The sequence below is a fragment of the Mus caroli genome, unplaced genomic scaffold (genome assembly GCF_978045245.1).
Source record: "Mus caroli unplaced genomic scaffold, Mus_caroli_1 scaffold_7, whole genome shotgun sequence".
Classification (NCBI taxonomy): domain Eukaryota; kingdom Metazoa; phylum Chordata; class Mammalia; order Rodentia; family Muridae; genus Mus; species Mus caroli.
Genome location: NW_028227262.1, coordinates 106,070,447 through 106,086,847, shown reverse-complemented (window position 1 = coordinate 106,086,847; position 16,401 = coordinate 106,070,447). Strand labels below are relative to the sequence as shown.

Genomic DNA, 16,401 nt, shown 5'->3' with positions numbered 1-16,401 from the left:
GTTGAGGAACATCTGGGTTCTTTCCAACCCCTGGCTACTGTAAATAAGGCTGCTATGAACATAGTGGAGTCCTTATTACATGTTGGGACATCTTCTGGGTATACACAAGGGAGTGGTACACCTGGGTCCTTAATGTTATGTGGTCTTAAGGGGAGAGGGTTGGAGATCTTGCTGTACCTGTAATGTGTGCATTACATAAGAATTAAAGGGGGTGGACATGGCTCAGCAGTTAAGAGAACTGGCTGTTATTTCATAGGACCCAGGTTCAGTTCCCAGCACTCATATGGCAGCTCACAATTGTGTGTAACTCAAGTTCCAGGCAATTTGATGGCCCTGCAGACAAAATACCAATGCACATAAAATAAAAATAAAATCTCAAAAAGAATTAAAGGTGAAATGTAGTAATCTACCTTCTCTTTTCATCATGGGAAAAACACTTCAAGGCACAAAAAGACTTAAAGTCCTCATTTGTAATTCTAGGGACGTGGATTTTGTTATCAGAAAAGGTGTAAAATAAATTCATCGCAACTAAATGAATAAAAATTAAGGCTTTCAAGAAATTTCTCACTAATGACAATAAAATAAAGAAATGAAGAAAGACAATTTTAATATTGAAAACATTCCATAGAAGCTGAGTTATACTATCTTTTCGTCCAAGCTGGCACTGTGATCACCTATCAGAGCTGGGGCTTAGGGGTTCTATGTATTGCATTTGATGTCTCATGACCCATGCCTCTGTTAGGGGAAAACTGTCCCCAAGACAAAGGCAGTCCTTTTCATCTAAGAGCCTATGTAAAAACAGCTGGGACCACATAAGGATCTACTGATGCTACTCTTGGATTCAGGTGTCAGACACACCTGGGCTTCAGCTGTGCCTTGCTGTGCCTTTTGCCACTGCAGCTCCTTCTCATGCTGGCACATGGCCAGAGAAGTTGTGGATCCTATGTCATTCAATAACTTATTCTCTTTTATTTTGTTCAGTATTTAAATACATATCAACAGAGTCAATAATTTATTTACTACATTTGTCATTTTGATGGATCATTATCTTCTGAATATTTTAAACTTCTGAATCAAAGAGTAATAGCTGCTTTAAAAATTCTTCCAGAAATTAAGACATCCTGTTTGAATAGTACTTATTCCAGAAATTAAGACATCCTGTTTGAATAGTACTTAGCTCTGTATGGATTTTGTAGTATGTAGCTGTGGTGGTAGGTTTTAGGAGCAGTCAATACAGCTTACTTAAGCAATGTGTGTGTGTGTGTGTGTGTTTGTGTGTGTGTGCAGGCGAGTGTGTGTACACATATATGCATATATATTGGGGAGAGGGTTTTGAGACAGCATTTCTCTGTGTAGTGCTGGCTATCTTGGAACTTGCTCTGCAGACGAGGCTGCCATCAAACTCACAGAGATCTGCCTGCCTCTTCCTCCCAAGTGCTAGAATTAAAGGCAAACACCACTACTCCTAGGCTAACATACGTGATTTTACATGTCTCAAAAAACTGTGAAGTCAATGTGAAAAACAATTTTCTTTTTAGGTGCTAGGTATTAAACACATTGAACCTTATAAGATACTATCAGGCTTGACGATACAGCTTCATGACCCTCACAGGCAGAACTTTAGTGCACTAGATAAGCACATCGGTAAACTTCACAGGCAAGGATGCTGTGTTCTCTAACAGTGTAGTTGGCTGCATAAGACAAAGTGCTTTCGAAAACTGCTAGTCTTGCTAGTAAGTGATACATGCAGCTGGCTTCTAAGATCAGAATGAGAAGGATCTATTTTCTGTTGTTTTTGCTACAGATTCAGTGAACAAATTCAAGCTATATTCAGTTCCCAGGTAAGAGGCCACTGGGATTAACAGGAAAATATGAAGGTCACTAATTAACTTCTGTCTGAATTCTTTCAGCATAGTTATTTTATAGCATTGAGAAATGGCAACTAGGAAGAGAAAGAAAACACTACACCTTGTCATGCTGCCTCTCCTTAACAAGAGTGAAGGACACTCTCATTGGCTGCATTCAATTGCCACTTAGGATGACATTTCTATCCCTTCTACTTCTTTGACACACTTTAATATTTTGTGAAAATACTGCCACCGTCCACACAGATATTCCTATGGTTTATTATATATAAGAGTAACCCCTAAGGACAGAATGGAGAGCTGTGTGCATACTTGCAAAGGGTTTTAAATTATAAGTGTGGTCATTCTTTTTAAGTGCAAAGTTTATTGGGTAATGTATCACAATACTGTGCTGGGTTTTGTTATGTTCATTACAAAAGAACAGATGGACTGCTTAAAAGAGCAGTGACATGGAGAGTTGGAATGGTGTAGGCATAGAGGCTGGTTACTTCATCTCAGGTTAGGGTTAGCTCCCAAATAGTCATTTCTTGCCATTGTCTGTGAATTAATATTCTGTGACAAAGATAAAAATCTTTTCGAATTTCTTAACCTAGTTGATCACTAGCTTTTACCAACTCCAAAGCTAAGAATGTCATCAGGCAGCAACTTAAGCTTACAGAAAAGCGGCCTCTGTCTCCCTGTAACTGCCTCACTGGTGTACTGATGAGTGTATTTTAAATTTCTCTTAATTTATGACTTTTCTTAGTAAAAACAAAATGTCATGAAACTGCTGCCAAGTGGTCACATGGAATTTGAGGTAACCCAAATCTGTGTTCCTAAGTCACAGTCACTCAAAATGGCTCTAGAGTAAACTCTTACTCTTACTCACTTTAAGGTGAGAGCTGTGCTTTTTGAAACAACAGCTGTTTTATATTCACATGGGAGCTGTTCTTGATTAATATAATATGACAGTTCTAGAAATCCCACTTCATCAGGGATCTCTCAAAAGTCTCCTCCGTCTGGTTCACATTAGCATCTACCAACACTGAAGATAACACTTCTCTAGTCTGCTCACTCCCCTGAGACAGAAGAGAGCTGGCATCCCTCACCTGTTATTAACTTTGGGCTTAGTACCAACTACACTTAGCACATTTATTGAACGAACAACTGAATACCTGGGTAAAGACTGATTAGTGCCTATAATAATAAGTTGTACTTCAACTTTCTAGTCTGCTTCTGAAGCATCTGGGAGATTGACCCAGAGAGCCAGGGTCCAGATCAAGCCACTTTCCTTTTGTATTACTCATTTTCCCCAAGTTCTCAGGTCAAGGGCTTTTAACCTATGTCACATATACCTCTCTCAGAGCTTGACATTTCCTTAAGTTTCTGATCGAAGCTTAAAAGTCCTGGGTTTTCTAGAGTTTATTTAATGTTGCATCCAGGTTATCTTACATGACATGTTCAGGGCATAAGAGATAAAGAGACATGGTTGCCATATATGCCTGTAGACAGGGGCCTAGCCTGACTGTCTTCTGAGAGATTTCATACAAAGGATAGAAACAGATGCAGAGACTCCAAGGCATACATTAGGTGGAGCTCTGGGAGTCTTGTCAAAGAATCACAGCGGAGGAATTGAGGGAGCCAGAGGGATCAATGACACTAAAAGAAGACCTACAGAGTCAACTAACCTGGGCCCATGGGGGCTCATAGAGACTGAACCACCAACCAAAGAGCACACATGGACTGGACCTAGGCCCCCTACATATTTGTAAATGTGCAGCTTGGTCTTCATGTGGATCCCCTAACAATTGGCGAAGGAGCTGTCTCTGACTCTGTTGCCTGACTTTGGTTCCTTTTACCTGTACTGGCTTGTCTGGCCTCAGTGGGAGAGGATGCACTTAGTCATGATGCAACTTGGTGTCTCAGGATTGGTATTCATGGAGGGCAACTTGATGTCCCAGGGCACATTGGTATCTATCCATGGAAGGCTTCCCTTTCTCATCAGAGTAGAGGAGGGAGTGCTGGGGGAGGGGGATTGTGAGCATGGAACTGGGAGGAGAGGCAGGAATGGGCTGCAATTGGGATGTAAAGTGAATAAATAAATTAATTAATGAAAAAAGAAAGCCCAGGCTCTTTCTGCATGCTGAAGCCAAGGCTTTCTCTGCATGCCAGTTTGTATATGCTACATTTGTTGCATAAAGCTTCAGGTCTTTTCCCACCAACTGGCTTCTTTTGTATATTAATCTCCATGGTGGGTTTTCCTTAGTCTTTCTTTATTCTCCTGACACTTTGCAGGCTTGCAATTTAACATAACATTAGTGGGGAAGTCACAGCTCTCCCAGGTGACAAAAAGGTGCCTTCTCTCACTAGATGCAAAAAGCATTTTCTACATGGTTCAGTGGATTTACCACTGGTGGAAACACCCCATTAAAATTTCTCATCAGACTGTGAAGAAAAGAGGAATATATTATGTGGAGAGAGACAGAGTGAAGGTTTACCATATGATCAATCAATGGTAAGACACCCTTGTTTCCCTTATCTGCTAGGAGCAAGGGAATTTCTGAAATAGTAACAATTCTCCAAATACACACTCTCTGACAAACCATTAATCATAACGTTTATCATGCCCTAGAGTATACATTTATAAGGTGAAATTCTTAAACTCTATGAAGCCTAAATAACTAGTATGGATAAGAGGTAGTTTCGACAGTTCTGTAGTATAATTCATTTTAATACTCAGTTTAATATGCCATATTTGAACTCTGCAATTCCATATCTGAAAAAGAAATTCGCAGCATGACTGGCAGTGACTTCGAGATCAGTGAAACCATGAGAACACTGTGTCCACTGCATACATGTGCGGAGCTGTCAAATGGAGCTAATCAGTGATAATTTAAAAAAGAACATGAAAAAAATTCTAGTTCTGAGTAGCTGTGAAGGCTTAGATAATAACTTTTAGAATCTACCGATCTGGCAGACCACTAACTTCACAGTGCATCTGGCCTGTGCTAAAACTATGCAGATATAAAAACTAAGTAGGGTGAGTTTTCAAGTTTTTCTCTCCTTTAGCCACAGGTCTGAAAGAGAGATTGCCTTGAAGCTCCACCTTCATAGCTGGAGTTTGTCTCTTCTAAGGGTCAGAACAACAGTGTAGACTCTGGTGGGAATCCATGGCCTCATACATATACCACCAATGAACTAGACTGTTCATTGTTATGATGTATGCATTACATATAGTATATCTTTTCTCTCCAGTGCTCTGGATGTCTGTTATCCCAGTCTTCTTGTGACTTTGATTGTTGGTATCTCTTTATTATATTTTTAGGTCTACTCATCTCTCACTGCCTTCTATGAAAATTTATACACGTTCAACTTAATTTTAATTTTTTACATTATTTCTAGAAATTCCCTATCTTTGTGGCATTATTAGTGACTGTTCAGTCCCTTCTGTATCCCAGGTTCCACATTCTTTTGACTAAAGCAACCCTGGACTCTGAATGTAAAATCACTTCACATGTCAATCAGAAGAAGGTGGTGAGCTCTGAGCATGTACAGAGACAAAGTCCACATCATATAATAGGAAGACTATGAACTATCGTCTGTAAGAATCTACAGGAAAAAAGAGCTAGCCTAGGAAACTAGCCTGCTGACAGTCAGACATGTTACAAGTTAGACCACTATTTCTATTAATAATCCAGGAAGCAAAACAATAATTTCTCTAAGCATCAGCTTCAAATGGTTAGGGCTTGATTAATGAATAGCTTCCCTATTTTTTGGCTCCTATTTTAGGATCAACAATAGAAGTGCACTGTGCTCCTGGGACCCAGCACAGCCTGCACCCTGCCTGCAGAGCCCGCTCAGTCTTTTCCTGCCAGCAGCTTTCCATTAGAAAGCTATGTCACTCCTCTTTCTCCCTTGAGTCTGTCAAAGTGACACTGAATATGGCTTCTGACACTTTTGTGGTTGGTGGTAGTGATCTTTATGTATCTCCATAGGAGAAGTAAATGAGAAAAGGGGAAAGTACTACACTTCACACACTATGATTGTGTATTTTTAAGCTCCTGGTTGTGCCTATTTCAAAACCTACAATATGCCCCTGTGCTTCTGCATGCCTGATATGTCCTTTGTTGCAACATCAAAGTAGACACCTCTTGTCTCCAGTGCTCTGCATGCCTGTTTCCCAGTTTTCTTGTGACTATGACTACTGGCTACTCATGGCTGTATCTTCAGGTCTGCTCATCTCACGTTTCTGAGTGGTTAGAGGTTGTCGAAGCTCTCATCCCTTAAGCATTCTCACTTCATGCTCTCTGCCCAGGCCTCTGCTGAGTCCCTCATGTCAGGCCCAAGCACTGTATTACTACTTTACTCTACTCTACTATACTCTCCCCACCACCCAGCTGCTGTAATGCAAGCTCCATCTGATTACGCAATTAAACTGGAACAAGATCACCAAGGGCTTTGTTTTCCCCAATATAACATGTATTCTTAGTGTCCAAAATTGTGAGTGAGCATGTAGGAGAATCTGATACTTCTGGGTTTCTTAGTCTCAGAGATGCCCGAGCTAAGCACTGGCTTGTAGCTTTACTAGAAATGACCGTCACTGCAAGCTTGGGAAAGTGTGATGCACAATCATTCCTGTCTTTCAACCCTAGATTCACAGAGGATCAGTCATGCCCTGCAAAACACACACCTGTTCTTCCTCTTCTCTGAGATAGCACCAGTATCCTATAGCAAAATACCCTGACTGTCCATCCTCAGCATGAATCCAGAAACATGAAGAATTGCCCACTGTATACTGGGCATCACTATTTTCTGTCTTCTAAAGCAGTGCCTGACACATGGAGTAAACCTAATGAATAAGATAATAAAAATACTCAAATAATGACTTCTGTTGGGAGATGTGGTGTGCTTTAAAAGCATGTAGGTCCTTAAAAATGAGTCAATATTTGAGGCCTCCCAAGATTTTACCTGTTTACACTGAATTCAGTGAGGAATAAGAAGAGCCAGTCTCTCTTTTCCACCAAAGTCACCCATCTATATTTAAAAAGAAAGACTTACAGTGTTATCTGGTAATCTCTATCATTTACCGTTATCACAGCTGGACAATATTAGTTTGTGGTATGAACTGAGGGGCAGAGCTGTTGAGTCTTCTGTTTCCCATTATTTATGTGTATAAATATTGAAATTCCTGGCATTTAACTTTGAAATCTGCTGCTTTGGGAAAGTAAAGTATAATTAGAGTTGAACAAAACAAAGAGAAAATAAGAACTCAGATTACTGCATTGTTTTCTTCTCATAGAAGCGATTTATGTCAGACAGAGGACAGAGATAACTGGAAAAACAGTCAGTAGGTGTTAGCACAAATGGGGGGTGGAGAGAGAGAGAGAGAGAGAGAGAGACAGAGAGACAGAGAGACAGAGAGAGAGAGATGAGGGAGAGAGACAGAGACAGAGAGAGAGACAGAGAGAGCCTCAAATTCAGACTGAGCCAAGCAAGAGAACCAGAATGAGATATCAGAGCACCTAAGAAATATCAACTACATTAGGAACAAGAGAGTTTCTTTTGCCATTCCACTTAAATATTGTGAGGCCCATAGGAAAACAGCCACTGTTGAGTCAAAAATTACTATTAAAACTTGCTTAGTAATTAGAATACCCTTCTTTCCTTAATCGAAGGGTCATCAGATAGGGCAGTAGTCAACATTGCCTTAATGAAGGGTTGCAGGAAGGGTTACAGGAAGGATTTCTACAGCAGTCCAGCACAGGAAACAAACAAGTAATGGCCTTTAAAAAAATGTCTGACAGGAAACCTCTAACTTAGGCAATGAGGCTCTATATTTAGATTTTGAGGGTGAAGATACAGTACTCAAAGTAGTTTGCATAGACCAGTGGTCCTCAACGTGTGGTTTGTGACCTCTTTGTGGGTCGAATGACCCTTTCCCAGGGTTGCCTATGAACAACTGCATAGCAGATACTCATATTATGATTCATATCAGTAGCAAAGTGACCGTTATGAAGTATCAGAGGGAATAATTTTATGCTGGAGGTTATCACAGCAGGAGGAGCTGTATTACAGGATGGGAGTGTTAGGGAGGTTGAGAAATGCTGGCACAGATGGACGCAACACACTTTTGGATGTCATACTGAAAGAAGAGGAAGGACTGACATTTACATGAAAGCTTACTGGGCCACTCTTTATAGTTGAGGTCCTACATATAAGTGGACAGAAACATGTTCACAACTCTACAGAGCAGAGGAAAGTACCAATAAATAGAAGTGGAAGTGAGGGCATTTTAAAAGACTGGAAAACGGACATGCTGAAGTTTAGGAAGTTCACATCAATAGAAACTGTGAATTTAATAATCACAAGGACTTGCCAGCTCTGTGTGAAACACAGAAGGCACAGTTACTTCTGCCTGGAGAACAGGCTTTGATATCTGTGACTTGAGCCCTGCCTGCCATCCAGTTTCTGAAGGGGAAGTAGTATAAGGCATGCTACAAAGCAATGAAAGAGCTCTAGGCACAGGCACCACCGCAGTCCTTTGCTGGGCTGGCTATTGAAAAGAATGTCCAACTAATCACGCTCAGGAGTGAAGGTTTCCTTTTCAGAGAGGAGAGCTTTACTCTGTGTTGAAGCTTGGTGACCTGTGTATCCTACTGTAGATGAAGGGAAGTGTTGAATATTTTCCCAATGGTTGTCTGTCAGCAGATCTTTGAGATAGCCTGGAGTGATCTGAGATTTTGTCCCTGGGCAACCTCATTCTACTTTGTTCATGTTATCTGTACATAATAAATATTACCAGAGCAAAATGAAAGAAAAGAAAGAAAAACTCAAAATGATCATCAAGGAATAGTAATAAGCCACAGCACTATACAAGGTGGGCTTTATGGTTTGTGAGTTAGACCCTAGTAAAGCTGAATGTATAGAAAAGCCATCAGTTTGTCTGATCTATCTATCTATCTATCTATCTATCTATCTATCTATCTATCTATCTACTAACCAACCACAAGGTCAAAATAAACAACACTAACTGTCAATAAGCAACAGTTGTCTTTGGATTAGTGAAATATGTGGGAATTGTGATCTTTTTACTTTATTAATTTCATGCCTAATATCCTAGTCCTTTATGATTCTAGGATGGAGAAAAGAAATCCTGAGCTGTTCACTCTCTACCTCTAGGCAGCTTAAAAGATAAAACGTAATGCTCACATAAGCCATTGTATAAGTATATTCCAAACATGCTATTATGAGTTATTTATATTGTTATATATTTTTAAGATGCCCTTTCCATCTACCTAGATTGCTCTAGACATCTTGATTAGATAAATGGTATTTTATTAGTCTGACACTCAGAAAAGCAGCAAATTCAACTGCTATCTCTCTAGGACATCTGACCTAGAGGAAAAAAAATAGAGTTGTAATCTACATGGACACTCTAGCAATGTCCTGACATGATGTAACTCTACGAAAAGATACCTTATACACACTAAAACTAAGTTATTGGTGTTACTCAGTGTTTACACTAGACACCAATTTTGAAATCCTTCCTTTATTATTTTTTTTGGTGGTGGTAAGAGAAAAAAAATCTCAGTGAGTAACTTTTCTTAGAGTGCTGGCATTGGTAAGATGTCTGACATGACTCCAATGCTATTGCTTCTCTAATTTCTATTTCTCAGAAAGATGTTATCACTTTCTCTGTCAATTATAATGCTTTAGAGCCATGGCAGAGAAGAAAACAAAGGCCATGTGTATAGGCTAGCCATTTCTCACAGTGCAATGGAGATCTTTATTTATGGTCAACTAAGAAAAGAGTGGGCTACCCTTGATAGAGACGGGGTCTTGGAACTGTGCCAAAAACTATCTAGGAAAAGCATGTTTCCTGGGGGACTCAGCAATCAGGACTGTGAAGGATCTGTGTTTCTATCAATCGTCCTGCGGGAACTCAGAACTAACTAACTCAGTTAATCTCTGACTGTCTCTAGAGATTAACACCCTCATTCAGAATATTAAGAATATTTTTGCAAAATAAAGCAAGTATACCACCAACCAACCAACTAACCAACCAGCATTTTATAAGCATTTTCTTCCCGTCTAGGACTACACTGCTGTGAGAAGAATATGCTATCTCCAGTCCAAGAGAGATACCAGGAGCACAGCCAAGGTGGATGCCTAACACAGTGTGTTGATTGGCAGAGCAGCCACACACCAGGTGCTATGGAAACAGATCCAGTTTCAGAAAGCCAAATCTTTCCTCAGCTGCAACTCTACAGGGGATGTTTTATACCACCAATTTAGCACCTTTGATATTTATGAGGTACCTACAATGTGATACTTAGATACATATTTACACTGTAGAATAATCCAAGCTAACAGCAAATCTACCACCTCACATACTTTCTTGTGAAGATATTTAAAGCACTCAGCAATTTTGAAATGTACAGCATTATTAATTGTTATAAGCACTATTCTGGGTGAATGTATCAAGGTGCTGTCCTGCCCAGTCCAAATTCAACTCTGTACCCTTTGATTGGTGTTTCCCCTTTGTGCACTCCTCTTCCTCAGTGGGGCTAATCACCATTGCACAGTCTTCAAAGACCTCAACTCTGTCAGTTCTATAGTCTTATTTACTATTCTGCAGCTGTGTTCAAATACTGTGACCAAAAGCAGCTCACAAGAAAAGTTTACTTTGGCTTCCAGTTACAAAGGGAGCTTATGACAGGAGATGATAACCAGAGTAGAAAGTTGAGTTATCACATCTGGACCACACATAGGAAGAAGCGATTTGGTAGTGGGATGAGACTATTAACTCTCAAAGTCAACCCTTAGTGATGTACTTCCTCCAGCAAAGGTCCCATGCTAAAAGTTCCTAACCTTCTCAAACAGCACCATCAACTGGGAACCAAGTGCTTAAACTCATGAGCCAAAAAGGGTCATTTCTCATCCTAACCACCACATCCATCCAGATGTTCTAGTCAGCATTATTTCTTTCTCTACTAACCTTAGTTTACTGACCCTGAACTATTAGATCCCCCGTGTAAGGTTTGGGGTGGTTTAACAAGATATTTATTATAGAATGCTCTTTATGTGTTACAGAGCAACATGTGCTCTACTTTGATGGGTGGTATGACCCACACATCTCTTAGGTTCATCAGGTCTAGTGTTTGCTCAAATCTATTGTCTCCTTTTTAATGTTCTCCTTTCCACTGACTTACAGCATGTGTGACATTACATTTGCCATCACCTTATCTATATGTCTCAGTCTATATGTCTTTAGAGCTAAGAAATGTTATTTTGTTTTGAATCCATTCAGCCACTCTGCTGTTATTTCAAGTAACTACTGACAGGTAAGTCTTACTATACACATTTTTTTTAACAGATTATTTTAAAATTCTCTATTCTTTTTCTTCTAGTTTCACCAGTTCCTTTGTGAAATATTGTACTTATGATGTAGTATGCTTGGAGTCCTTTGTCTTTTTATATTTTGCATACCTAGCAGAGTGTCTTTATCTTTGGGTAAATCACTGAGTTTTGAAACAAAATTCTTTGTGGCAAAAGCTGATACATAAAGCAGGAACCTAGGGGTTAGAATCAATATTTATAGGATGTGAACATAGTTTTACCTATTACATTCTAGCCATGATACTATCCAATATGACTCAGGCTTTGTGAATGTGTGTCTATTCTACTGTAGTGTTCTGTATGTTGTAGTTCTGAGTGTTATGACCATGTGTTCACAACACTTTTGCACACTTTTGGTAATATGTAGGTTTTTATGCTTTGAAAACCCTTTTAATTTTTGTTACATCTTTTGAGACTTGGTTCAGTCAAATAACGGTGTATTTCTCTAACATGTTGTCCCACCAAAGACTGATATAGATGATTTGGTATAGAAACACATAGCTGTAATACTAACATTCAGGAGGATGAGGCAGGAAGATGCTAAGTATGAGTACAGCCGGGGCTGCACAGTGAGAACCTGTGTATAAAAGCAAAAGAAAAAAAGAGCTGCAATAGGCTATGGAAGGAATTAAGGATGTATAATAGGAACTACAATCTTATCATCCTTGACTTTGTTTAATGTTACCCAGGCTAAGCTGTGGCAATTTTGGGAATATCTCCAAATACTTGGTGCTTTCTTTCTTCAAATAGAAGTTCACACATGAACATGCATAAGTGAGAAACGCAAAGTTAGTGACATATCCCATGAAGTGCAGTGGATGCTCTGACAGTTGCAATTTATCAACATAAATTTTTGGCTTAGCTGCAAAGTGTTTGTCACAGGGAGATAGGGCACTTCTTAAATTGCTTCCTGCCTTCTTTAATAGTAATCTTAGGTTTTACGATACAGATCTTTCAGAACAAAAAAGACACCTTGGTGCACAAAGAGAGAGAAAAATTCAGATTTCATGTATATCAGCAGAAGTATCCCTGTGCTATTCTCTTTACCTTAGATTAGAGATCTTCCCCCCTCTGTCAAATGTATCAATCAATCACTTTTGCAAGAAAACAGGAAGAGGCGAGGACACTTAGAGTAAGCAAGCCAGCCTATGTGGCATTTCACTTTCCTTTACATCAAAGAAAAGACCTATCTGAATTCACTGTCTCTATCTTTCTGGTAGCTTCTAACAGTATTAGGTGGGGAGAATACTCTTATAACTAGTTGTATGTAATAGTTATTAATTTGTTACATCAGAGCAAAAAATTGATTGAAAATGCATGCATTTAAAATGTTTCCAAAACTCTTATAGCTTGGTAAATCTCTCTCTCTCTCTCTCTCTCTCTCTCTCTCTCTCTCTCTCTCTCTCTCTCTCTTTCTCTCTCTCTCTCACACACACACACACACACACACACACACATACACACACACACACACATACACATTTCTTTAAGCTACTTTGGACATGATAAGCACTATTTTTCTCATTTAAAACTAGTATCGATTTGCATTGTAGTTGAGATATGCTATCACACTTTTTTTTTTTTTAATCTACTCACAAAAATCTAATGTGAGGGATACAGTTGAATTCCAGTGAAAGTTTCTAATAAAGTAAATCAGTTGAAGCCTGGGCTCTGATCTCCTTAATGTTAAAGACCAAACTCGCCTGACTGCAACTAGCTACCCTCACTGAAATTACCTGCCCACCAATCTTATATTTAGAAAGCCAGTTTTAATACTGCTATTCATAATGCCCACGTCATGAGTTATTTTCCTCTACTATTATAACAGCTTATATTCAAATGCTAAATTCTACGCCTCAAGATCTGGTTGTTCCAAGAGGAGCAGATCTCCACCTATACCAGATTTTGCTGTATAATGCTTGCCTACCAAGTTCTTCGTGATTGGTTTATAAAGCTATAGGTGCTGGTTGAAAGAGAGGTAGGTGGGGATTCAGTTCCTTTGCTGGGGTCTGAGGCAGAGACCACAGGAGGGAGCAGAGTCAGAAGGAGGAAAGTACCAAGGGGTAGGTGGATTGTGAGCACATGGTCATGAGACCATGTCATGGAGGCCAGTTGGAGTAGGAGTGACCCAGGGAGAACAGTGCAAGTGATATCTTGGGATTATTATTATTATTATTGGGATTATTAGAGAAGTAGAGAAAATAGCATAGAGGGTTGATATCTGCCAAACTCTAATGCTTTAAGGCTTATTATAAATATAAAGGTTTTGTGTGGGGCAGTGAGCTGTGTACAGCCAGCCTGGTACTCGGTTGAGAGCAGGCTTTGAACCCTGGAGATCCGATAGGTGACTTCTGCCTGCAATGAATGGTAGGTGTTCGGCCTCGCCCCATGAGCCCCTGGCTCCTGTCTCAGCTACAGCCTCCCACAGCTCCCAAGTCCCTGGCATTTTGTCTGGACTCCACCACCACTGTTACCTGGCAACAGTCAGGTAAACCTGGCCCACTATAAAAGGGGCTGTTTGCCCCTGCCTGCCTCTCTTGCTCCTACCCTCTTACTCTTGCCTCTTGCTCCCTTGTTCCCCCTCTCTCTGCATTCCCTTCCCCACATCTCTCCAAGTGGCCATGACCAGTCTCTATTTCTCTATTCTCTCCACCCTCTCTACCTTTCTCTACCTCTATGTCATGACAATAAATGCCTTAAAACCATGGGCTGTCTCTTCTCTTTGGGATCCGTCCATGCTGGAGCAGTGGAGCAGGACTCCCTCTAACGAGCTATGCAAGCCATGTGTCTATCCTCCTGCAGGAGGCCTTCCTGCAGGAAGCCTTCCTGCGTTCTCAGACATGACTTCCACTAACTCAAGCTGCGGCCCTAGCAAGACAAGGACTCTCCTCTCCACAGGACCCAGCTGGAGATCTTTCCTCCTGCCCTTTTCCCTTCTACTTTGGGTCAGAGCTGAACTGCAGGCCTCCACTCTGTTCTCAGCTCTTCTGTGACATCCTTTGGCATTTGGATTGTCCAAGAGCCTGAGAACCTTCCAGTCTTGGCCTCCTCTTGGACTCTGTGTGGGCCAGGACTCATGAGCCAATTCTGGCAGGTCCTCTGGGACCTCAGACTGCACTTCCACACCCCCAGACTGGGATCCTGGAGCTTCTCACAGTTTGATGCCTGCTTGGTGGTGGTGGGGGTGCACAGTCAAACTTCCCAAATCCAGCCTTGCCCAGAGGCTCAGGGTCTTGGCTGGATGTAGGACCCAATTTTAATCTACGGTTTGTGTCTTTTATTTGGGAACTAAATGATCAAAGGTGGGGTAGAAGCTTCTGAATCATATTTGCTGCAGTACACCTTCTTGTAGCAACTACAGGAAGTGAGAAGAAAATTATCACTGTCATAAACAAGGAAACGGAAGCAGAGAAAGTCTAACTGATTTATTATTACCTAGGAGCCAATAGTGGGTCCCAGTCTAGAATTCAGGACATCTCATTAAATCAACATTATTACTCAGTGTTGATTACCCACAAAACACTGCATTGCAATTTTTATCAGATTGTTAGTGAAAAAGGCCACATTTGGAGATGGAGAATGCTAAACTGTCAGGCAGGGGTGGGACTTCCAAAGCAAATGATGTACAAAAGAACAGGAACAATCAGGAGATTATTTTCTGTTTGAGGTTAGAATATCTTCATTATATCTATTCTCCATCCTCAGGAAATTCTTCTTTTCTATCTAGAACTGGTACAAGATGATAAACTACTAGTGGCTTTCTGCCCTTTACAGCCCTTCACAAATTTCTATCTTTTAACCGTTCTCTCAGACACTGTAAGATGACATAGCAGGTAATCCTGTGTCAGGGTTCTCCTTTCCTTTCACTCTGGGTCCCGCTCCCCACAGTATGTCAGTGGATCAGCAACTTTAGCATCAGAGGGATTTTGCTAGGAAGGCAGGCTCCCAAGTCTCACCCTACCTCCTACACCAGAACCTGCATTTTAACAAGACACATTACAATGTGAGAACTACTGTGAGAGGCATTGCCCCATGAATTAACCTCTCCATTTTCCACCACTGGTCTCCTTGAAGACTTTCTCCTCCCTTTCCTTCTTCAAACAACCCAGACCCACTATAAGGAACAGGTGAGAAAACACGCTGACCCCTTCAATGACTAGTATATCTTTTTAGCTCTTAGGTCATCTCACTTTGGCTTCCCTGCTTACCGTGTTCTTGCCACTAATGCTATGTCTCTGTTCTCTTTACATTTTATTCTCTTCTTTATTTATTAAAACTCTGAAACTTGTCTTCCATGCTGATATAGTTGGAAAACATGGACAGTATGTGCATGTATGCAAGGTATGTGTATATATTCTCACTCACTGGTGTAGATATAAATAGTTCACTTTGGTGAGGTTGGATCAACTCTTAGACTTCCATGGTTACTAAACTGAATGAACTGCAGGGATGTGGTGCCTTACCACTTTTGTGTGCCCACTCTAATCATATACCAATTCAAGATCACCCACATTTGTATATTCCTGCCTAGTGGTTGGATTGACCTGTACCCATCCTAAGCACTGTGCTTACTTTCAAAGATAGAAATATCACACAAATAGTACACAGACACAAAACTCATGAGGATAGGTACCTAAATCCTTCAATCAATTGAATGGCTAGCCTGTGTATAGTGGTGTATTAAAAATGAAGAAAAGGATCAAACAGGCAATGGAAGCCAAGAAACTCATCACTATCCAGTGTCACAAATAAGCTTGGGACAGTGAGGAACCAGAAGCCAAAACAGAATCAGATTCTTTCCTTCATCCAATGGCTTTCTGAAGGCATGTTGTACAGCGAGGCATGAGAATGGACTCGGAGCAGCCTGCTCACTTGTGATTGGATGTTTCCCTATTCATCAGGTCTGCCTCTTATGAAGAAAAATGGTGAGCATAAAGGAAAAGAAGCACAGGGAAAACGGGGGTGTACCAAAAGGTTAATGTGCTCTTCAGCCCTCTTCTGACAGATCACCTAGCAGCCACACAATCTGTTTACCTGATCCATGCTGAAAGAACTGTCACGCTTCACCTTTGGAAATGGGCCATTACTTCTGGTGACAGATTATGAATGGTGGAATACGGCCGGCACCTGGCCAGACAAGGAAGAGTTCATAAATCAG

At 40.6% G+C, this 16,401-nt stretch overlaps 1 protein-coding gene across 5 annotated transcripts in view; it reads right to left on the bottom strand.

The window, feature by feature from the left end:
- Positions 1 to 16,401, bottom strand: part of Tpk1 (thiamin pyrophosphokinase 1) — a 328,195-nt gene that overhangs the window by 19,854 nt on the left and 291,940 nt on the right. The gene's annotated exons all lie outside the window — the stretch shown is intronic.